This window comes from Sus scrofa, chromosome 13 (assembly GCF_054392235.1).
Source record: "Sus scrofa isolate SSC_HxYL_T2T_F1_AM1 chromosome 13, Sscrofa_HxYL_maternal_Yorkshire_Landrace_v2.0, whole genome shotgun sequence".
Classification (NCBI taxonomy): Eukaryota; Metazoa; Chordata; class Mammalia; order Artiodactyla; family Suidae; genus Sus; species Sus scrofa.
In genome coordinates this window covers 69,614,917-69,639,605 of record NC_139395.1, presented here as the reverse complement: position 1 = coordinate 69,639,605, position 24,689 = coordinate 69,614,917, and the positions used below count along the sequence as shown (strand labels likewise).

At 42.3% G+C, this 24,689-nt stretch overlaps 1 protein-coding gene across 2 annotated transcripts in view; it reads left to right on the top strand.

Moving 5' to 3' along the window:
* Positions 1–24,689, top strand: part of PDZRN3 (PDZ domain containing ring finger 3) — a 244,609-nt gene that overhangs the window by 97,465 nt on the left and 122,455 nt on the right. The window lies entirely within an intron of this gene.

Here is a 24,689-nt window from a genome sequence, read left to right as displayed (position 1 = left end):
CTAGCCTGGGCTTCTAACTTTGTATTAGAAGGTTCTTTATAAGAACTTCCCACTTCTCCTGCAGAGGCAGCTATGCCTTTTACACAGAGCGTGGCAGTTCCCATAGACATGTAATAGATATTCTGTCTGCTCTGTGGTATATGTCACCTAGACAGTTCCAGTAAGCCACTCCTGTTACATAAAGCACTCAAAAATGTAGCCAACATAATTTCAGGCTTTTTTTTTTTTTTTAAGTAAAAAAATCACCCTTTGAGTTTACAATATACTCATGGATAGATGTTTTTTTGATGTATTTATTTTTTTGCATTTGGAGTTACAGTTTGATAGTGGATTCATATACAGTTAAAAGCTATAGTTATGCGGCTGTATATAAATACTTGGAAGTTTGTTCTGTAAATGGTTAGCATGAAAGGTTGAAGGTGGAATACTTGGGAGGAAGCTGTCTCCTTCACAATAGTTCTATTGTCAAGTCAAATTAAGGCAAATAAAAAGCGCAACTGGCCTGTGCACTAATTTTAGATGCAGTTGCTTTTGCTTTAATTTTTGCCAAAAATGAGCATTAAGGAATAAAGAAATTTAACTTGATTAGGAAAGAGTGCTGCGTGAGATTATTGGAAATTTTTTGTAAGATACTTCATTTCCAATCCATTTGATGTTGAATGTCTCTCTTTGATGTTTAAATAAGGTTAAAATCAACTTGTTAAATGTTGTGAAACTTCTAGATGTAAGGAAAAGTCATTGAGTAAAAGCTTCTGAAAAAAATTTCTGGTTTACCATTTAAAAGATTGTTGTTTTTGCTCTTGTTGTTTTAGGAACAGTTTAACTTGTAAATAGAGTTAGTGGCCAGATTTCTGGCTTCTTCTGGCCAGTAGCACACCAGTCAGCAATCATCACACTGAAGGGCTGAATCATAAATTTGAAAAGTGGTCAAATACACTGTTATTTCTTATAACTTAGGTGACCACATTAAACCACTGACCCCAAAACAGCAGCCTTAGTAGTGTACACCCAACAAATATAGAGATCTATATGCCACTTCAGCTGCTTCCTTTAGGGCATAAGAAGACCCTCCTGCAAGGTCTGCTTTATTCCCCTCTTGTTTCTAAGTGGATCCTATAGGTTAGTGGAAAGCAGGTGGGGTATAAAGACATGCAGACTTAAGGTCAAATCCCACTATGGCCTGGCTATTAAAATTTATCCAAGGTCTGGAGTTCCCATTGTGGCTCACTGGGTTAAAAACCTGACTTAGTGTCCATGAGGATGCAGGTTCGATCCCTGGCCTCACTCAGTGGGGTAAGGATCCAGTATTTAGCATAGGTTGCATATGCAGCTTGGATCTGGCATTGCTATGGCTGTGGCATAGGCCTCAGCTATGACTCTGATTAGAACCCTACTCTGGGAATTTCCATGTGCCACAGGTATAGCTGGGAACAAACAAACACTTCAACGAGGTCTGAACTTTCCTGAAAGCTTTTCTTTATCTTTTCAACCTGGGTATGAATGTTACAGATAGTTTGTAATGAGGAGCAAAATGAAATGAGTCATGGAGAGCAGTCAGCATGGGGCCTGGCACATGGCAGGGGATCATTATGTGTTGGCCCTTTGCAAATATGTAGAGATGCAAAGTATTACTCAAGGTGCCCATCCCTTTTGGGGGAGTCATCCCTGTGATGGGCAGCCTGCAGGCTAGATATGGCTAAAAGAAGTGTGTGGAAAATGATCACTGTGTTTTAAAATGTTGGGAATTTGTTGCCACCATTTCAAAATTGAGAGATTTTTACAGAGAGGTCTGAGTTTCTGGCTTTTCTTGAAAATTGAGACTGGTGACACCAGACTTTACCTACCCTGCCCTGCAGAACTGAAACCGACAGCACTAACGTCCTGAACCCGGCCTAAACCCAGATTGGAACTTGAACACATGTGCCGGGACTCGAACCTGGCCCAAACGCAGATTGGTACTAGAACCTACGTGCCAGTGCTCAAACCTGGCCTAAACCCAGATTGGGACTTGAACACATGTTTTAAATTAGCACTCACCCAGTGTCTGGACTTAATGAGGTTCAGGTTCTTTATGCCTCAGCAGAGAAGGCATTCAATGAGAGACAAAGTGATAGGCAAGAAATGGATTTATTAGGATAGGACGCTTGTGAGAGGTACAAGTGGGCAGGTAAGGAAGCTCTTTCCAGAGGATCTGATGGGCTACAGTTTTATCCACCTCTTAAGAGGGATGGGGGTTGGAAAAGCCCACCTCTTCCTTTCTGGGAGTAGCAGCTCCTCCTTGGTATCTGTAAGGTGTGTATTTAAATCAGTAGAAGGGCGGTCCTCAAACTCTTGCCCTAGGTCTGAATCTGAAACCCCACCAAATGACCTGAGGCAGTTCTCACACTTCCACTAGTCAAGGAAGCCTGCCTTGTTCTGACGGCTTTTTTTGAGCAATTTATTTACTTACAGTGATCTCCCAATGTCCCCTAAGTTTCCCTCATTATCCATGGTCCTTTATTGGGACTTCTGAAACTACCTGTGCCTACTCTATCCCTATCAGAACTGGCAATGAGCAGGAGCTATGCAGGGGTGGCTTCCCTTCAGGAGACTGTGGGTACTAACTTCCCTTCTCTCTTTGTTCCTGACTCCTCCCCGAGGATACCTCACATGTTAGTAGTACCAGTCTAGACATGGACTGATGGGACTCAGTAAGCCAATGTGTGTATTTTCTGTGTGTGGCATTGAGAAGTTTGGAGGCTACTTCTGGGCCTTGAGATGTGCTTGATTCTACCCAGGGAAAGTAATCCCTTGCACACACCAGGCTGAAGAAAGAGAGGTACCTCCTTCCAGGGAGGCTATCTGTTTGACTGACAATTCAGCTTTGGCCTCAACTAATCAGCTAAGGCATTCAGGAAAGGAGTTGGAACACTGGTTCAGGCAAGATCGGCCCCTACACCAGCCATTGATTGTAGTGATGGGTTGCACCTGAGTCACTGTCCGTGTAGCAAAGGCAAACATAGCAATGGTAGGGATTATGAATGGGGAAAAATTATAGCAATAACGTGAATAGAATAGGCCATATGGCTTACAGTGGAAAGACCAGGAGAAAAGGCAGGATTCATTTTGTCTAAAACAAACAGGATATTTCATTAGCAAACATGTTTTGGGACAAAATCAGCATTGTTCATCAAGTTAAGATAATTAAAAATGTGAGTCAGTCAGTAAAATTTTTCATTTCCTTGACTTGTATGGCTTTTATTCAACACTATATAATATCCCCTATTTGGTCTTCATCACAACCTGACAAATTTTTCACCATAAAGTGATAGAAAAGTTGTCTGTTGATACATTGGTCCAGTCAAAAACTCATGGTATTTCTTCCTTAAAATTTCAAAGTTTCGATTTATTACATTTTGGGATATATAAGAAATGAATGTAAATTTAAAATATCCATGATTTTCTCCCAAGAAATAAATTCAGACTTCTGGCTTAAATTGTCTTAAAAAATTACATGCAAGCAGTACTGTTCTCACTACAATTTAAGGGGCTACATTCTGCTTTAAATGACAGCTACAATTTTTTGGCCATTCACTTCTTATATTTGACCTAGATTTAGCATAACCCTATATATCAGAACTTTTTATACAATCACTTTGACAATGGCTTTTTTTTTTTTTTAATTTTCAAGGAACCAAGAATTACCTTTGTTTTCATAAAAACATGACTACATTGGCATTGATCTTAAGGTTGTTGCTCTTAATAACTAGTTCTTAATTATCGTATCCATTTCTGTGAAGGGTTTTGTAGTGAACCAATACATAATCGTGTTTTTGTCATTTGGTAGTGGTCTTATGTAACCACTTAGTTTTTATTGCATGAATATTAAGTCGTAAAAAGTGTCTACACTTTGCCCAGTAAAAGAACCAGACCTCTCTAGACATCTTTGTGGTCCTTGTTCCAGCATTGCCAAGTTCCCTCAAGGCTGGTAGGGGGTCTGGTTGAAGAGAACTGCCGCAGTGAGGCCAAACTCTGACCCCCACATTGTGTGGAGAATATGTGTTCTGCGACTTGGCATTAGGCTTTTACGGTGGTTATCAGACACCTGAGGAATTATGGTTGAGTGAATGGGTGAGAAGTAAAATCATGCTAACAATAACAGTGAAGATGTTGACAGCTCCCTTTTAGAGAGTACTTAATTGGGCCAGGCCTGTTATAAGGGTTTGATGCACATTACTTTGCATAATTTTCACAACAGTCCCATGAAGAGGGCGTTATTATTTTCCCTTATTTACACCTAAGGAGCCTGAGGCACAGACACCTGAAATGACTGGCCCATGTTAGTGCATTTAATGAAGTGATAGGATTTAGACAACCCAACCTGGCTGATGTTTTTAAGGTCTGTGTCCCCTTTTAAGAACAGGTGGAAAAAACGCACATGAATAGAAACATTGATTTTTCACCTGTTGATTAATTCACTGTGGCCGGAACCTTTCTTGAGGCCGCACAGCAGTTCTTATCTTGCAACATCAGGAAATGAATGGAAACTTTCTCACAGAGTTCATTGACTAGCAGAATGCTAGTTTGCTGCAACTCAGAAAGTGTGTTGTACTTTCCTGTTGCCTTAAGGAGCAGATGGTGGATATAACACACATCTTCTTCAATGACCTTGAATCTCCAGGACAGTTCCTCTTGCAGGAGTTACTGCATCAGGCTCTTTTACTCTTTAGAGTCCCAAACTGTACTTTAGAGTTCATAAATGGACATTTTTACGTTTTTTGTTTTTTTCTGGTCTTCTCCCTACTGTTGGATTTTAGGTGCTAATCTTTCCCTTCCCTTCCTCTCTCTCTTCCTGCTTCTGATTTTTTTTTTTTTTTTTTTTTGGTCTTTTTAGTGGCACGCATGGCATATGGAGGTTCCCAGACTCATGGTTGAATCAGAGCTACAGCTGCCTACCTACGCTACAGCCACAGCAATGCAAGATCCAAACCATGTCTGCAACCTGCACCACAGCTTGTGGCAACACTGTATCCCCAACCCACTGAGCGGAGCCAGGGATCAAACCTGCATCCTCATGGATGCTAGTCAGATTCATTTCCACTGAGCCACGACGGGAACTCCCTTCTTATTTTTTAAATTTACTTTTTATTTTGTATTGTAGTATAGCTGATTTATAGTGTTGTGTTAGTTTCAGGTATGCAGCAACATGATTCCATTATACACATACATATAGCCCTTCTTTTTCAGATTCTTTTCCCATATAGGTTATTACAGAATATTGAGGAGAGTTCCCACTGTTATGCAGTAGCTCTTTATAGATTATTTTATAAATAGAAGTGTGTATGTGTCAATCCCAAACCAAGCTTCTGATTTTGAATGTGGTGTAGACAAGAAAGCAGCCCAGGTTCCCTGAGTAAAGACATCCAGGCCTCATTTATTTCACTTCTGCTTTTTCCTTTACACAGTTCTTCCTCCTCTTCTTTTTCTCTCAATAAGACCATCAGGGTGATGTCATTAGACCTAGGCATTTTAAAAAAGAAAGGTTTCTTATTTTCCTGGCCAGTGCCTTGCCATCCCCTTGAGGACAGGCTCTGTCGACTATTTCAGGATCTTCCTTTCCCACTTCCCACCCCTGAAGGTCCCCTTGCTTATGCACAATGCTTTGCAGATGACAGAGTCAGTGTTTGCCAGCTTAAGTTGGAGATGGACAATCTGGTCTATACTGGGCAGGGTGAGAGCCACAGTGCATAAGAACCGGGGGAGAAGGGACAGGGTCCCGAGGAGTGCACAGTAGAGCCCACAGGCTACCTGTCCACATCCCTATCTAGGGGCAGATCCTTTTCATCTTATTGTCTTGGGGAAAGGGGTTGGGCAGAGGTGACCCTCAGAGCACTTCCAAGTTCCTGGGCAAGGACTGAGCGCTCCTCCCAGCAGCCCTTCAGGTTTTGTGGTTTCCAAGTCTTCGTTTTAGGGATATAATGAGTGAAGCCCACTTAGGTAGAAAAGAATGTATATATGTGTATGACTGGGTCACTCTGCTGTACAGCAGAAATTGACACAACACTGTAAATCACCTATATTTAATTTTTTAAAAGTTTCAAGACATTAAAAAAAAAGGCAGCATGTAAAACTCCTGCCAGCACAGATGCCTAGTTTGTATTTGCCCTCATGAATCCCGCTTCCACATCTTCATTCCACAGCCCTAGCCATGGGGCCATAAAAGCCTCTTATGTATATTTTTAGTGTATATTATGCTTGCCAGAGCTCTTTTGGTGAACATAGGTGGGTCGGCAAATTTTATCTCCCTTTGGGTTAGCTCTTTCATTTTTAAAAGATTTTAAAGCAATTGCTATTTTCTGTTTGTTTCAGAAAGGTTTTAGAGGCTGAAAATAGCCATCCCTCTTGCCCTTTATCCCAAAAGGCATAAATGTCCGGTCCTCAAGGTCAGATCCTGTGCAAGACAGCAAACCCTTCCCCAGTCCCATGTGAAATCCTCTTTCTGTTTCATGCTATTTCACCAGCCTGTGAAAATGGGTTGGTTTTGTTACTTTTTTGGTTTGTCTCAATCCTTACTACATGGCCCTCTTATGCTGTGAGTATAAAGAAGAATGTAGCCAGAAATAGAGTGAGGAATGGAATTTAATGTTTAAATCAGCAGAATTTGCAACCACCCACATTGCTTCATAATTACATGTAAAAGATGGTCAGCTTGCTGAGTTGTTGGTTTACTCCTGGATCTCTGCTCTTCCTTGGGCTAAAATGGGGCCATGTTGTCTTTTTGAGGTGTTACTCTAACAGAGCCATACTACACATTGCATTTGTCTAAGCCTTATTAATATTTGCTTGCTGCTTGCTCCTCTTGGCCGTTATTCCTATTGAAATGTTTTTCTCTACAGGAGTAGTCTTCAAACTCCTTTACAAGCTTCCCTGACCTTCAGAAGGGAGGTCATTTAGTTTAACTTTCTCAACGCACTGGATGGGAGTTCCCACCTTGGTGCAGAGGGTTAAGAATCTGACTGCAGTGGATTGGGTTGCTGCAGAGGTGTAGGTTCAGTCCTCCGCCTGGCACAGTGAGTTAAAGGATCTGGTAAATATTGTAGCTGTGGCTCAGATTCTGTCCCTGACCTAGGAACTTCCATATTCAATATGCTGTGGGTGTGGCAATAAAAAAACAAAAAACAAAACAAAACACTGCATAAAAACAGAACTGGGTGTTTGAAGAATTAACCAGCAAGGTTTTAAACCAGCTGCTAGAGAATACCCACTTCTCAGGCAAGCCTAGGTCACGAGGGATCCAAGAACACCAACCAAATCGGTAGTAAGTGATCTTGCCTCTGGCCTCTTTAGTCAATGGCGGGTGGCCCTTGACCTCAAATCCCACTGCTCTTTGATCATGACCTTCCTAGCTCTGAGTGTCAGCTGGTTGTGTGTTGACATAAGCCTGTGTGCTGTGGACGATGCCAATAGGGAGGGTTCACGAATGGAGCCTCATCCATCTACTCTTCCTAGGAGATGAGTTCTCTGTGTTTGTATTTTTTCCAACCCGTGGGCAAACCCGTCTTTTGCCCAACACATTTGTATTTTAGCCCATGTCTACAGGGCTTTATTTCCATCATTTGGCTTTTAGGTCTTGTGGTCTTTGGGAATGGTCTGGGACGTGGCAGGAGCCATGATTATTTAGGACCCCCTCCCCCTTGTCCATCTTGTTCCAGTGCTGAGTCCACCTTAACTAGAGTTGTGGTAAAAAAAATCTTGTTAATGTTAGGCATGGGCATATTCTTTAAATAGCTCAAAGAAAGGCAGCCAATTTCCCTGAAACAGTTTTATTCATGAGTCTAAGAATTCTAAGGATATCTGAGAATGTATGATTTCTTTTTCATGCCCTAGATTTGAGATTTTCTTCATAGTGCGTATATGTATATATTTTTCTTTCTTTCTTTTTATGGCCACATCTGTGGAATATGGAAGTTCCTGGGCTAGGAGTTGAAATGGAGCTTCAGCTACCAGCCCACGCCACAGCAATAGTAACACTGCAGCTTGCAGCAATGAGGGATCCTTAACCCACTGAGTCAGGCCAGGGATCAAATCCACATCCTCACAGACACTATGTTCAGTTCTTAACTTACTTAGCCACATCAGGAACTCCTCCCATATTGTATCTTAAGAGAGTTTAGAAACTTTTAGGGAGAATGGGCCTTCATAATTATATCTTGCAAATTCAAGGACCTCAGCATTCTAGCTGCCCTGTACTTTCAAAGCAAAATAGCTATTTTTAGTGGTTTCTCACCATTGAATTAATGAGATACAGGGTAAAGTGTAACTTGTAGCTTTAAAAGTCATTTACCAGTTCACATCCTCTGGGAAGGAGAAGGAAGTGCGTGGCAAGAGCTGCCTTTTTTTGAGCCCCTGTTTAATGCCAATCCCTGTGGGAGGCCTTTTGCACGTATTATCTCCTTCCATCTTTATTATCCCCATTTCACAGAAGGTAAAAACTGAGGCTCAAAGATTTATAGGATCATAGAACTGGAGAACATCATGGAATAAATATCGTCATGAAATGAACATTGTTTCATGACATAAATTTGTTCTTACTATATTTACTCTGTATGTACTTTGTTTCTGACCACCCCTGCCCACAATAGGTTGATGTGAAACCTGGGAGAAATGTAGTGGAAATAATGTCCTCAGTTTATGCTGGTGGGGCTGGAGCTCAAGAACTTTCCAGATGCTGTGAACCTTCGAGGAAGGCACCTTGCTAATCTCTCCAGTCCCTTATCTGTGAAGTAAGTGTAGAACTACTCACTCTGATATAGTTACATTAAAATGTATCAGGTGCAGCAGAAATGAGCCAGACTAGTATCCATGAGGAGGGGGTTTCAATCCATGGCCTCGATCTGTAGGTCAAGGATCTGCTGTTGTTGTGAGCTGTGGTGTAGGTTGCAGATGCAGCTCAGATCCAGCATTTCTGTGGCTGTGGTGTAGGCCGGCAGCTACAGCTGCAATTCCATCCCTAACCTGAGAACGAACTTCCATAAGCCCTGGGTGTGGCCCTAAAGAGTAAAATAAAATAAAATAAAAAATAAAATGTAGGGAGTTCTCTGATGGCCTAGCAAGTTGAGGCTCCTGCGTTCTCACCACTGTGGCTCTGGTTGCTGCTATGTGGTGTAGATTCAATCCCTGGCCCAGGAATTCCCACATACTGCCTGTGTGGCAAAAAAGAAAAAAGAATACAAAAAAAAAAAAAAAAGAGAGAGAGAGAGAAAACCTGAAATAAACATTGCACCTCTCATTAAAAAAATTAAAAAATAAATAAATAAATAAAAATAAAATGTATCAGTTTAGTAGGTATTTGTAAAGCATCATATAGTGTGAGAACTGTGCTTGGCACTAGGTATACAGTGTTAAATAGTGCTCCTTTATGAAGTGCTTTGTGTGCTAGGGCTCATTTTAAGTGCTTTATTTGCATCGTCGTTGTTTGATTTTAACCATAGAAAATGTGAGGTAGGTAAAAACAGAAGAGGAAGACATCATTGCCCAGAGAGGTTAATTGACTTGCTGAGGTCACGCAGCTTGTACATGGTGGTAGGATTGGAACCCAACAGTCCACAACGAAAACCTGAATTTTAACCATGACATCATAGTGTCTGTGCTTTACTGGCGTAGAGGAGCTCTACCCTCAGAAAGCTCAGAGTCCAGTAGAGAAAGGATGAAATTAAGCAAACATAAAGACAACACACTGTGCTAAGGGCTAAGAAGGAAATAAACAGGATGAACTGAAAGAGATAGTCTGGAGGAGCTAGTAAGTGACAGGGGTAAATCTGGGAGGGCCTCTCTGAGGGGGTGTCATTTAAGCTAAGGTCTAGACATGCATTGCTCTTGGGCAAGTGACAGGTGGGGAGCAGAGGGCTTCAGCAGAGGGGACGTCATGGTGGGAAAAATTGATAACCGGGGGCTCATAGAGAAGAGCTGATCAAAACAAGCAACCCAGTTTATTGGTGAAGAATACTTGGAGCTTCACATCCATCCACAATCAGTTAGGATCAGAAAAAAGATTCTGCAGCTGCCTCTGTGCCTTTAGTGTTTTCTCTATTTTATTACATACATTCAGTTTTATAAACATGAAAGAGATCCAGCCTTTTCATGAATGCCTATAACTGACCACATTTCACCATCCCCTTCCCGCTCTCTCATGTGGGAAAACAGAAGGAAGGAGAAGGTTTGAAGTTCTGCCTCCAAATATTTCCTTAGTGGGCTTTTATGGGGCTTGGCTCCTTAGAACCTGACATGTGTTCATAAAACATGATGTTCCTCTGCCTTTATATACATTCTTTTTCTTTAAAAAAAAAAAAAAAAAAAAGATTTAACGGAGTCATAACTCTGAGCAAGGAAGCCCTCAAAAGAGCATAGTAATTGTAAATGCTGAAATAATGCTCTGCATAAAATTAATGAATGCTAATTGATTTGTTCTACTTTAAACAGAGCAACATCATGCAGCCCACCTAAAACTTTCATGAAAAACCTTCTGCTAGTGCCTGCTCCTGTCTTTTGAATCTGCCATAGAAGGCAACATTTTTTTTTTTTTCTAAATTATTGCATTCCTATATCCCATGTCCCTCTACGGTACCTTTCACCTCCCAAGACACACTAGATATTTGCCCCAAATGTAAACTAGGATTATGTTCACTTTTAATTTGCCTGCCTTGAGTAACAGTGTCACTAACCTTTGCTATTCCTTTGTAAATCGAAATTAATTAAATGAGAGTTTGCCAGTGAAAACATACCCTTCTAAATATAGATTTCAGTTCTGTAACCCTGTCCAGGAAAAAAAAAAATCCCTTTTATTAGAAATTGCTGATCTCACATCAAAGCAGTAAGCGAAGACCAAGTTCTCTTTGCTTTTTAATAAAGAGGTTTGCAGCTCTCCCAGGGAGCACCTGACCACACTGCCTGTGATGAGAGGCCTATGGAGGTCACAGTCTAGTTTCAGAGGTCACTGCTTTTTCTGAACTTGGTGTGTTTTGAGGGGCTAATTTGTTAATCAGAGAAAACTTGAAATCTCTGTGATTGCTTTTAGGCTACTGGCCGTAATAGGCATCACTGCAGTTTTTAAGCTTTTTTTTTTTTTTTTTTTTTTTTTTTGGGTTCTCCCACCTTGACTGTTTTCTAGTCTCCAAAAATTTTTGAAGCACTTGCATCCTTGGCTATAAGAAGGGATGTTGTAGTCAAGGCCTCTCTTCTTATCGAAGTATTTTATATTGAAGAAAATAAATCAGTCCTACTAAAATGTTTCTCAAACACCCAGAATACAGGTGTTGGGTGAAAAGAGAGATTCCAGTAATAGGTTAGCATGCTCTCTGGTATCCTTGTGTAAGAAATAGTTCACAATACTGAAACGATCCCTTCCTGATTTGTAAATCCAATGAATCAACTCACAGGCTCCAAATCCTTTTACAGAACACGCTGGATCCTCTGCCAGGATCTCAGTGAATGTGTTCCCTGCTTGTTCATTTCCTGCAGCTTTTCAGAAAGCCTCCCACTTCCTTTCTTCCAGTTGCATCTGCTCACTGCTAAACAAAAGCAGCTTCAAGAAAACCCTAGCCAACATCTGAACAATGGGAGGGCTGGGTGTCATCCTGCTGTGTAATACCGAGGTTGAGGTTTGTTCTAAATCCTTCTATCCCTGTAGTAATGCCATCAGGTTTCTCTTTGGACCCTTAACTGACTGTTCTGTCTCTGAGGTCTTATTTTTCACTGATATGAAAGGTTATAATTAGTATTCTTTCCTAACATTCTTTTGTATGCCTCAGTAAAAACTGTTTTTCTATAGAGAGTCACTGCACATTTCTTTTGCTGTTTGCTGTTTCATATTTGTGTATGTGTTTATGTGTATATGTTGTACATGCATATGTGTGTATATCCCTACATACATATAGCTTTTATCATTGGTGATGACTTAAATAATTTTATAGTCTAGTCTAGGGGTCTTTTTTGAAGCCATGTATCATGTCATCTCTAAATAATGAGAATTGATTCTCACTTTAAAATATCACTTACCTTTTTGCTTTTTTCTTGTCATATTTCATTGGCTAGAACATCTTACTCTATCATAAGAATCTAAGTTTTCATTGAGACATAGATTGTTGAGGTTTGAGTGAACCCATAGTTAGCAACTAGGTCCTAGAGCAGTAATTCACATTGTTGTCTTTAAACATAAAAACTGCAGACTAAGATAGATAATTTACTTCAGAGACAGCTACCAAAGAGCACATCTTCCACAAAATGAAACATTCCTCCAAAGACAGTAAGGAGAAGTATCATAGCTTCTTTCTTTATCAGATGCTTACTGGAGGTCAGATACCAGGTTTACACGTAAAGATACACTGCGCTATTTGATTCTTAAAATGACTTTCTGAGAAAAGGTCTTTACCATTGTGCCTGTTTTACTGCCCAGGAGACTGAGATTTAGAAAGTAAATAACCCGTTAAACATTCTCAGAGCATGATGATTACATGCAAGCCCTTCCAAGTCCAGACCCTGCCTCCTTACGGTGCCAAGATGCTTTGATGGTCATGCCCCATGTTAAAATGTCTTTTGTTTTCATGTCAGGGACTAGAAAATCTCAAAGTAAAAAGAACTCTACTTTTGAGGAAGATTCTATTCTGATGAATATATTATGTTTATCTCCTCATGTAGTGTTATTTGATATGGGGAGTCAGCAAACTTTTTCTATAAAGGGCCAGAGGGTAAATATTTTAGGCTTTTTGGGCCATGCCATTTCTGGAGCAACTACTGGTTGAAATATCCCCAGAGTAGCCATTGACAGCATGAAAGAGATATGGCTGTTGTTCCAATAAAATTTTATTGATGGACTCAGAAATGTCATTTTCATATTATTTCATACATCACACATAAAATATTTTTTCCAGTTATTTGAAAGCTTTACAAAACCAGCACCTGGGCTAGAGTTGGCTTCCTGGCCATAGTGTGTTAACCCCACTCTGTGGACTTCAGTCTTAGAACCTGGGATAAATGTGTGTGTGTGTGTGTATACATTATTTTTCTCATACTGTCGTCCATCATGTTCTATCCCAAGAGATTGGACATAGATTCCTTGAAACATTTTTGAGGGCTACCTACTGCCTGGAGGCCATGACTTGCAGAGCAAAGACAGAGATGCATAAGATGATCCTTGTTTCCAAAGAATTTACAGCCTAGTTGGAGAAAGGGGTAGGGTAGCAGGGAAAGGGAATAAACATGGCAATGCAATATGGAAAATACTTCAGACTTGCAGCAGAGTATGGACAGGATCATTGACCCCAGCAGCTCCTGGTGAATCGCGGGCTATCTAGAATCCCAGACTCTCTGGAACTGCTGTTCTTTCCCCTCAGCGTCTTGTGGGGGTTGTGAAAGAGACACACATGTTTTCAGGTCATATGATGGAGTTCTGGTTCTACACTGCTGTGCTGGAGACCATTCAGAGACCACAGAGCATCAGGCGAACCCAGTGTCTTTTTTCATCAGGAGCCATCCACCCTTCCACCCCTCCCAGATGCACATTTTGATGCTCTGAAGCTTGATGAAACTTCCCTCAGCGGGTCTAGCTCCTCAAAAGTGAGAATGGATGGGGAATGGGGGTCTGTTCATAGGTCCCAGCAGAGATGGTCCAGAAGGGTGAAGTCTTCCTCAAGGCTGAGCAGGGGTGAGCCTGGTGGGGTCACATGCACTCCACCCAGTTTGATGGCCCACCAGTAGGGTGCTCCCAGGGACAAGGCACATGGGCAGGGCTGTCTGTGCTTATGTCCTGCTTTGTCTTGCTGCTGATGTGTCACTCTGGAATTAAGTTCTGTCACTTGATGCCAAGAGTTCTTTGGTTGCGCCCCTGCTGGCTTTTTCAGGTCCCCTAGCTTCCAAGCCAGGTATAACACATGCCCTCACCAGCCCCTCTTCTGCTTCAACGTGGAGGTTCCCCAGCACACGTTTCCCAGGGTTGACACACTCCCTCCAAGAGCTTATTATCTTTGCTTGTCATTTCACTACCACCTGGGTGCTGATGGCTTTCAGATCAGTATCCCCAGCTAGACATGCCCCCTACTGTGGCTTCTGGCTTCAAACTTCTTCCTCAAACTGCCTGCTCAGTAGCTCACGACTTCCTCACCAAACCTGTTGCCTCTTCTCTGTCTCCATTTCCCTCTCTCTCTCTGTGCTCCTCCCTCCTTTTCTGTCTCCCTCTGTCCCTATCCCTCCCCCAACTCTCTCCCCTAATCCCTCACTGTTCTATCTCTTTCCCCTCCCCCCCCAGGGGGCAGTGGGGGAGCTAAATTAAACTGCAAGTTTTTCGTAGTCTTCCTTTTTCTTTCCCCTGTCCCTCTTCTCATCTAGACCCAAGTATCTTCCAGTCTGACTTTGAGGTTTGGCCATAAAGACAACTTGAATTCTGTTCAAGAGGTCTTGTACTTTGGTTCACACCTCAGACAGCTCATAGGGACATACACGGGGCAAAGTGGATGGCTAATGTGGTTCCCATCACCTCTCTCCTGTATAACCCCAGTGTCCAGTACAAACCTGACACTGTTTTCTCTCTGCTTCAAACCCTTCTGTGGGTTGCTGCTCTTTTAAGGACTGCCAAGTATGGTATGCAGGTTTTGACCTGCACAACCCTAGGGGGCTCTAGTCTCATCCTATACTGTGTGATAGTGTCTCCTTCAGTTTTGCAGAGTACATCCTGTACTACTGTACATGGCAAATTTGGCTCACAGGGCCTAGCAGCATCCATTCTTAAACTCCTATCTCACCACCTCCCATACAGCACTTTGAAACCCAACCCCAGAGTTTCTGATCTGGGGTCAGCCCTGAAAACCTGTTTCTGTCGGTGTTCCTAGGTGACATGATGCTGCCAATCCAAGGACCACACGTGTAGAACCACTGACATAAATGTAGCGTGACATAACGGGAAACTTGTTCTTCTGGAACACTTCACTCACTTAGGGCTTCTAGGACACGCCTGGGCCTGAGCAACATAATTTCAATTTTCTGAGAGCTAGAGGTATCTCTATTGTACAAAATCGAGTTAAATGAGAGCATCTGCCTGTTTTCATATTAATATTGACTTGTACAAAGAGCACATGAGCACATTCTTCTTGGAAATTTTGGAAACGTCACAGACTGATCTGAAGTTCATTTGACAGTCTCCTCACTCCCACCCCTCTGCTCAGGGATCCTCCCAGCAGTTCCAGCGATCCCTGGCATCTAGTGGGTTTGTGGGATCTCAGAGTAAGGAAGAAAAGTGGAGTTGGGGACCTGTTCCTCACCCTCCCGCTGTGAGCTTGTCTTAGGCCGGCTGCAGCTGTGGAGGGACACTCCCTGCCTCTCTCAAGGCACCATCTGTAGGACATGCTGTCCTTGGGCCAAGTCACTGCCACTGGTCCTTGTGGTCCCCTGAGATCTACTTTGCAGGTCAACCTGATTTGTCTTAAGCATGTCATCCTTTTCCTGCTGGGAACCTCACTGCACAGGTATACCTGACTCTTTTTCAAATAAATTGTGGTAAAATATACATAGCATTACATTTACTGTCTTAACCTTTTTTAAGTGTGAAGTTCCATGGCAGTCACCACTGTCCATCTCCAGAACTTCTTCACAAACCCAAATGGAAACTCTACTCATTAGATGACATTAGTCTCCTGTCCCCTACTCCCCAGCCCTAGGCAGCCACCACTCTACTTCTGTCTCTACAAATCTGACTTCTGGCACCTTAGAGAAGTGGACTCACATAGTATTTGTCCTTTTTTGACTGACTTATTTCACTTGGCATGATGTCCTCGGGTTCATCCGGGCTGTAGGACAGGTCAGAATTTCCTTCTTTTCTAAGCTGAATATTATCCTGTTGTATGTATGTACCACATGTTGCTTATCCACTCATCCACCAAAGGATACTACGGTTGCTTCCAACGTTCTGCTTTTGTGAATAATGTACCTAAGAACATGAATCTCCAGATATCTTTTCAAGACTCTGCTCTCAATTCCTTTGGGTATATAGCTGTAAGTGGGATTGCCAGATCATATGGTAATTCTATTTTTAATTTTTTGAGGATCCACTATACTATTTTCATCTTCCATTATTTCTACTATTTGCTTTGACCAGAAAAGCTAACTCTTATAGTTGCTCTGTCTGTATGGTGTCCCACATCAAAAAGACTTATTTTTGTCCTGTCTGTGAGGTCAGCTGCTTTTGTCTTAACCCATTTATCATTTTGATGTTGGTGAATATTTCGATCCACAGAAACTTTTAGCAAAGTGCATTGCAGAAACTTTACATCATCTTGCTTGTGAAATGTGAAGCCAATTTTCAAAGCAGATGTGTAAATTACAGATATGGATTCAATTATATGGCATACTGAATATTTTGATTGCCATGGCTACAGATTCTACAAATATCCTCTGTTTCCTTCCTGTTATTTGGAGAGTATCCTACCTCAGTTGTCCAGCCTCCAACCTTTTAAAGTGCCTCTTAGCATCCTTTTGGGCCCAAACCTAGCTGTGATATTAAGTTTGGGGGCTCTTGCTTGTTTATCTAATATTTATTCTTCTACAGTTAAATTTTAGGTACTTGTAGTAATAGCATGTTACATGTGGTCAAATTGACCATATTTTCTTTTAATATAGGAAGAAGACCTATTTGGAAAATTCTTGGTATACCAGGATTGTAAATTTAAAAGAAACAGTCTCTTTTTTTTTGGAATTGTATTATACTATGCTCAAAAGTTAGTCACACAGGTAAATTTTTTTACATAATAATAGCAAGCAACATTAATAATAGCAAGTAGCTCAAGGACTTAGCAATTAGACCTGTGTGTCTGGTCTTATTACTTTCATAACTCTGAAAGATAATAAAATTATCATCCTGATTTATTAGACAAGAAAATTGGGATTCAGAGAGGTTAAAACCTAAGTTACGCAAAGTCACAGAGGTGGTAAACGGAGGTTATAGAACTTAAACCCTGGTCTTTGCACTTTGTCCACACTCTCTTCTTCCACATACACCACCTGTGATAGGAAACACACATGCACACACCCACAGATACCTCACTGCTTTTAACACCTCCTTTGTGGTAGCCAGTGAGTACTCTCCCCAAATATTAAATAAAATGTCTTTGTATTTTTTTCCAAGGGGGTGGAATTAGAGGAACCAGATGGATGGAAATCCCACCAGAGCTCCAGCATGGCCATGGCTGGAGCTCAGCTCAGCAACTTGAACTCAGCTTTTCTATTGTTTGTAGTGTTTGCTTTGACCTGAAAGAATCCTCAAAGTCTTAGGCAAATGAGCACAACTAGCAGCAGATCAAGACCATAAATGGATGTTTAGAGCTCTGCTCTGGAAGGTTTGGGCAGGTGTCCAGAACTCTTTGTACTATAACAAGTGTAGACCTCTTTCTGGAGTGTTTGTTTTAAATGTCAGAACTCGAGGATAATTTTGGCCAGGTGCAGTTTTGCATTTTTGTTGGGTACCTATTTATAGGTTTCAATCTCAATCTGGTTTTTTTTTTTCATCGAGTCTACCCAGAAGCCATAAAGAAAAAGATTGATAATTTGACTTACAAAATTTAGAACTTACATATGGCAAGCAGAAATATAATAAAAATTATCTGGCAAGAGCAGACAAGGGCTGATTTCCTGCTTTCCTAATGTGCTCCTACATGTCCACAGGAAAAAGACAAACTACTCAATAGAAAAATGAGCCAACAGTACCATCAAGAAACGTATGAAAAGGTGCTCAGCTTCATTCATAATTAAGAAAATGCAAAACGAGATGATGCTGGCAAAGATGGAAGCATCTGATAATATGCATCATTGATGAGTGTGTTGACATAAGCACCCTCATAAACTGTTGGTGGGAGTTTAAGTTGGTGCAGCTTTTGGCAATATCTATTAAAATCTGCATTCTGACTGGCTCATAAATTCCATTGTTAGGCATCTCCACTGTGGGTATAATCACAAGAGAGTATGCCAAGATTTGTGTATGTGTGCAAGTGTGCACACACACACACATACACACACTGGCAAGGATGCTACTTGCTATGGAAAACCAATAGCCCTTTATCCCAGGTTAGAAACAAGTTGAATGTGAGATTAATGACAATCACTATTCAAAAGAGTGAAGTAGATTTGCAAGGGCCCAATTGGACAGTTTCAAACTTCACTGCAAGTATTTATGTAAACCATTTTTCTTAAAGTGATGTCTTCATACTGGTATAGTCGCCCCTTAGTATCCCCAGGGTGATTAGTTCCAATCTCCCCTCCAGTCGATACCAAAATCCCCGGATGCTCAAGTCCTTATGTAAGCTGCATGGTCCAGTGAATCTAGTCAGTCCCTCGTATCCACAGACTGAAATTTCATGATTGAAAATCCACGATTGGTTGTATCTGTGAATGTGAAACCAGCATATTTTGGAGGGCCAGCTGTTTGTACGAATATGTTTTTACCTGGAAAGATACCCAGGGAATTGTGTAAGTGGTTAAAGTTTTGGGACTGCTGTTTTAGGGATCTGGATGAGCATTTGTTTTTGCTTTTTTCATTGTATACATTGTCTTTAAAAAAAAAAAGTTTTCCCCAGTGGAGTCTATTTATTTTTAAAAAAATTAAAATTTGATTGAAATCCATTTGAAAATGGTTCTAGCAGTTATGGTTAATCAGATGTAGCTTTTTTTTGTTTGTTTGTTTTTTGCTTTTTGGGGCTCCACTCACAACATGTGGAAGTTCCCAAGCTAGAGGTTGAATTGGAGCTGCACCTGGCAGCCGACACCACAGCCACAGCAACACAGGATCTGAGCCGCATCTGTTACCTGCACCACAGCTCATGGCAATGCCAGATTCTTAACCCACTGAGCAGGGCCAAGAATCCAACTCGCATCCTCATGGATACTAAGTCAGGTTCATTACCGCTGAGCCACAAAGGAAACTCCCAATCAGATTTAGCTTTAAGTCTTGATCTAATCTGTGCAATACAGTTGTCCAGAGCAGTTCTTTGGGGAGGGAAAAATACAGGGTTATTCTCTATTTGGGGGCTGAGAGCTGTTTTCCAAAATAGACCATGATTTGGATATAACCTGGGCACTACCTTTCTGTGGAAATCCAACTTTTACAAGTCTCGGGTGGAGTTGCATTGGAAGCAGACTGTGTAAGTGAGGTCATTTCCTTACAAGAGCTTTTCTGGGTGGGAAGAAAGCACATTTGCTTCTAGGCTGTAAGCAGGGTCGATTTGAAGAGAAAAGGAGACTTACTGGTTTGCCTGGTCAGAAAAGCACACCCTGGCTGATATCTTTGGAGCCCTTCTGTGCCAGGCCATGAATGAACCCGTAAGGGTAAAACTCTTCTTTGAAGAGTTGGGTTTTCATGCTGGGAAACGTATGGGGGGATTTGCTTTGCAGTCAGATACACTGGCTGTCAATTGGCTTCCATCACTTTCTTACTTTGTAATCTAGCAGAGCTTGTTTCCTCATCTGTAATATGGGTTCAGGAAGGACACCTCGATGACAGAGTTGATAAACGTTCAGTGGAATGATGCAGGTGAAATTCTGTGTATGAAAAGCCATTGTTGGCATCTGACATTCCTGTTGAACCATTGCTGTACAGCCCTAACTCAAGAGTTTGTGTCAGCCTGCTCAAACCAGGTCAGATGGGTCATTCGATTAGGATTCTGACAGTTTTTTAATTGGTTGCAGAACCAGCACTGATCAAGAAAGTAGGTCACAGGGTCAGAACGCTAGTTACGTGATGTGAAGTACAAAATATCTAAAATCCAGACCTGTGGGTCGAAATGTCTTCAGATGGAGATGTCGTGGAATTGTAGGGATGCAGGTGTATTTATGCAGTTATTCATTGCCCTCACAGCCCAATTCAAGACCAGAGAATTTGCCCAGATAAAAAGATATAAGTAGGAGTTCCCGGTGTGGTGCAAGAGGATCGGCTGGGTCTCTGTAATGCTGGGGTGCAGGTTCGACTTCCGGCCTGGTACAGTGGGTTAAGGATCTGGCATTGCTATAGCTGCGGCATAGTTTGCAACTGCAGCTTGCATCTGATCCTTCTGGAGAACTCCGGATGCTGAAGAGCAATCAAAAAAGAAAAGGAAAAAAAAAAAAAAAAAAGATCTAAGTAATCTCCTAAATACCACGCCCCTTCTACCTACCACACCAGTCTGCTAACCTACCCCTTTTGTCATATCTTCTTTTCAACCATAATCTTGAAGGGTTTATATTTCATTGTTACACACAGACCTCATTATGGTCCATTTGCCTACATTAGCCACTTGGCTCAGGCCTGCCAGGAGGAAGAGTAGTTTAGGGTCATCCAAGACCTTTACATGCACTCATTCCAACTTGAACTCAGCAGGATAAACAGACCCAGACCTCTTACCCTGGAGATCTAGCTTTTCAATCTCTTTTTAAATCTGCCTTTCAACATGATCAAAGCAGCATTTCCTACCTCAGAAGACAGCACCAGTGCCTCTAAGAACCCTTTGTTTATCCTGCTTATCCTCCACCAAAGGTGATTTTGCATTCGCATTACTAATCACCCTCTTCAGATGCCTTGTTCCTAAAATTAGATTAAATGTCCTTAAACAGTTTCTCTGTGTTTGTCAAAAGCAGTCTGACCCTTCAATATGAGTTGGCCTCTCTGAAGTTTCCAACAAGAGGGTTTGTATATAGAAACAAATGGGATTCTTCTCTCTCGTCCTTTATTTTAGATATAATCCCATCAGCATGCCTAAATTTTGTGGGCATCTATTTTCAAGAGTTATAACAATTGATTCATTAAAAAGCAACAGGCTAAGCTATTACCAGTTACCATTCAATTGTGGGTCAGAATATTTGCTTTTAGCGGGAGACCCATACGTCTTCAGTCAATTGTTCGAAGTTCAAGATCCTAGAAAATTTCAAGTGCCCCATCCTTAGGTCTTAGCTCAGGACCTGGATGTTAAATGTCCTGATCTGAGGCAGAGAAAGGTGAAAACTTCCTTGCAGTTCAGTTCTGTGTAGATGGAGGGAAAACAGTGGCTGTCGTTATGGACATGTGAATGTTAACAGGTTTGCTTCTCAGGGGCGCTGGTTAAACAACTTCTTAACTGGCCAGAGTCCAGCACGTTAATCATCAACCTGAGCCTGAGCGTCTGCTGCCCCGTGTATTCAGAATTAGTTTATCATTACCTCTAACTACTGCCTTTTATGGTTCCGAAGAGCTTCTATGAAATCTCTTATCACTGCCAGGCCTAATCTTCATCAGCTGTGCTGGGGGGGGGGTGCAGAGCGCTGATAAATTTCTCAGTTGGACCAGAGTGAGCCGTTTATGGCCAATTGAAGAATTTTAACCGCAACTTCTTAAAAAGAGAAGAGAGAAATAGAAGAGATAGAGAAAGAGAAGAGAGAAAAAAAGAAAGAAAGGAAGAAAGAAAAAGGAAGAGTAAAAGAGAAAAGGAAGAAAGAAAGGAGTGAAAGGAAGGAAGAGGAAGGAAGAAAGGAGAAGCGTAGCTCACTCATTGCTGTCTTTATTCATATTTTCATGACCTACTTTCCCACTTAATTCTTGAGAACCCTGAACCTCTCCATTTTCTTGTCAACTTTGGAGGACTAAGTTTGCAGGGGGGGAAGTCAGGGAGCCCCAGCAGGCAAGCTGGGTTCAAGGATGCAGCTGGTACTTCCTTGGAGCCTCATCTCAGCCCCCCACCCCCACCCCACGCCCCGCCCTGGCAGAGTCCCTGCCCTGGAACCAGCCTTCGTAATTTCCATAGGTGCTCCCAGCACCCCAGGGCTCTCCTGGGGGAGACACACAGCATCTCTGAACGGCTCCGGACAGGTCCCATCTTTTCCCTTTCCTCCCCGATCACTTCCATCTCTATGTCTACGTGTGTGTGACATTTTCATTTTTCTGATTATCAAAGTACATTTTACAGTAAATGAAAGCAATACATGTCTACGTACATGGTAGAAAATCTGGAAGAGTAAAAATAGGAAGAAAACAGCTTTCAGAAATTGAATTTTCAACAAGAAAGCCGAGTTAATTTTCGTTGCAGTGTCTAAAACTTGCTTTTTAAAATATTTTAAAGGGTTTGACATGTTCATGGACGTGCAGGTATGAATGTTTGGCTCCAGAGCCCTTGGTCTGACTCTGCCCTATAGCTGGAGGTTTAATTGTCAGTTATACTAAGGCCTTTTCTAAGTCCCTAGAAGGGTTTGTCTGGGTTTTATTTACTGTAATGGGCAAGTTAGGGAAACTTGGGTTTAATTTATACTCCAATTTAGTATTTTTAAAAACCTTTTTCAGAAAACAAGCATGATTTGGGCTTTATTGATGGGGAAACTTGTCCTCCCCTCCCCAAAAAAAGCCCTGCAATTCCCTTATGACACCATTAAACGCCTTCCTTTGGGTTTTAGGTTTCCAGAATATCGTCCACATAAATAGATGCAATGTTAAAAGAATGTGGACGACTAGTAGCGTGTATGTTTGAGCCTTCTGAACCGAGGGTTTATGAAACTGGTTGAAGAGTGTTTTATTGAAACAAGACAAATATTTATGAACAATTCAGAATCCTCTGTTTTGAAACGTAAAGTGCAGGCCCGAGTGGCGCAGAGTTCCAGGTGTTTCCTGTCTGCATTTGGAATGGTTGGCTGCTGCTCTGGGCCCACGGAGCTCTGCTTTCCAAGCTTTTAGTAAGAAGCTAAGAATCACGCAACCTCCTTGCCACCCCCAGCCCCCCCACGGCTGAAAGTGCTCCAGGAATGGACTTGATTTAATGAGCATAAAGCTGCCTTAAGACCTGTCTGTGTGGGTGTCTTCTGATCTATTACATTTGTCACTTGATTGAAAAACAACAACAACAAAACTTGTTTACGAAAGGCGAAGGCATGTGTTAACTCCTGCCGTATGGAAGGTCTGGTTTCTTACACACATTCTGGCTCACCCGCCCTTTACTTTCGGGTCGCCCCCAGCTTCTGTGTTGTTAACCACCCCTGGTTTCTGTGAAATAGGAATATGATGGATTCGGCCAGACAGTTGGAAGCTGTTGCTGTAAATACCGGCCGTTGTGATTTAACTGTCAGCCTGAAAGGCCCCCACTTCGGAAGGGCTCCTTTTTGAAACCCTGAGCACAATGAGATGTCTGTTTGGCGGCTGAGCCTTGGTTCAGATCCTCTACAGATTTGTTTTCCGAGTGCCAGCAGAACGGCTTTTTTACAGCAACACCCGCTTTGTGTGCCGAAGCTGCAGCCGGGACTGCGGGGCGGTGAGAAACAGGGCCACACTCTCTTTCCATCCCTGAGCTGCCCCAGGCCCCGAGCCTCAAGAGGAGACTGGCAGCAAAACCATTCCCACCGCCTGGAGCACTTGGAACCCGAGAGTGGAAAACTTGCCTGCAAAGACTGTTCAAAGACACAAGCAAGACCAAGTATGGGATCCAACCAGATTCACCCCGAAAGCCAGCCCCAGGGGCCCCTGGCTGCAGAAGAGGATCAGCGGATATCCAGGACTGGGCTCGGGGGCGGGGGCAGGGGCAGGGTTGCAAAGGAGGACCCTTTTTCTGGCACAAACAAGAAGGAATGAGGCAAGTACCTGGGAGCTCCCACTGTGGCGCAACGGGATTGGCAGCATCTTGGACGTACGGCAATATGGGTTTGACCCCAGGCTCCGCATAGCGGCCTAAGGATCTGATGGTGTCACACTGACAGCTTAGTTCACACCTTGGCTCAGATCTGATTCCTGGCGCAGGAGCTCCATATGCTGTGGACCAGCCAAAAATGAAAAATAGCCAGTACCTGCTTCCTGCTTTAGCCCTTGTCTCTTGCATTGTAGCTTTTGTTCTTCATGGTGGGCATCCAGAAGGCCACAGGAGAAAGGTGTGTTTGTGTTTTTTTTATTGAGGGTAAAGAATGAAAAAGAGAGAAGCACAAAGGAGAAATTGAGTCACCTGTACACCTGCCCTCTAAAAGTAGTCCCATTACACCCACTTTCAGAGGGTTTTTTTTTTTTCTTCCTCTATTTATATAGTGAGACTATCTGAACTCAGTTTCCTTCATAGTCTCGTGTTAGAGTTGAAGAATGTTACATCTAGATATAAAGCCCTCCTTGGATCTGAACCCGCCTCCCACCCACTCCCCAGCTAGACCCTTCCCCGGTGCAGAGGGCAAGCCCTGCTATGAATCTGCTCTGGGTTCTTTCCCACTGTATTTCATACTTCTGGGTCTTTCAGATTTCTCTCTGGTCCAGGCCTTTTCCCCAGCCTAGAGCACACACACATTTTCCATGGCCCTCTTCCTGGATCTCGAGGTTGTTGGCTACTCTGGTCTTGTGTTTTTGTGAACTGCCTTGCATATTTCTCCCTGTGCATGCATGCTGGTATTTCTTCTGTGGTTGAGACCTAGGAGTGGAGTTCCAGGACAAGACAAGAGCACTAATTTCATCTCTCACAGTAATCCACTCCTTACAGTCATGCCTGATTGCCAGGCAGCAGATTCGTAGACAGGAAAATGGACGGAGGCAAGAGGCAGAAAGAATGTAGTATGGATTCTATGGAATCCCCAAGCTCAGTCGTTGACCAAGTTGCTGGCACATCCATCTAGTGTTTTGCTGATAATCAGAATACTTGTCTCTGATAGGAAACATTTGGTAGAGCAGCGCCTCTCCTCCCCACCCCTATCCCCCACCTCCACCCCCCAGTGTACAA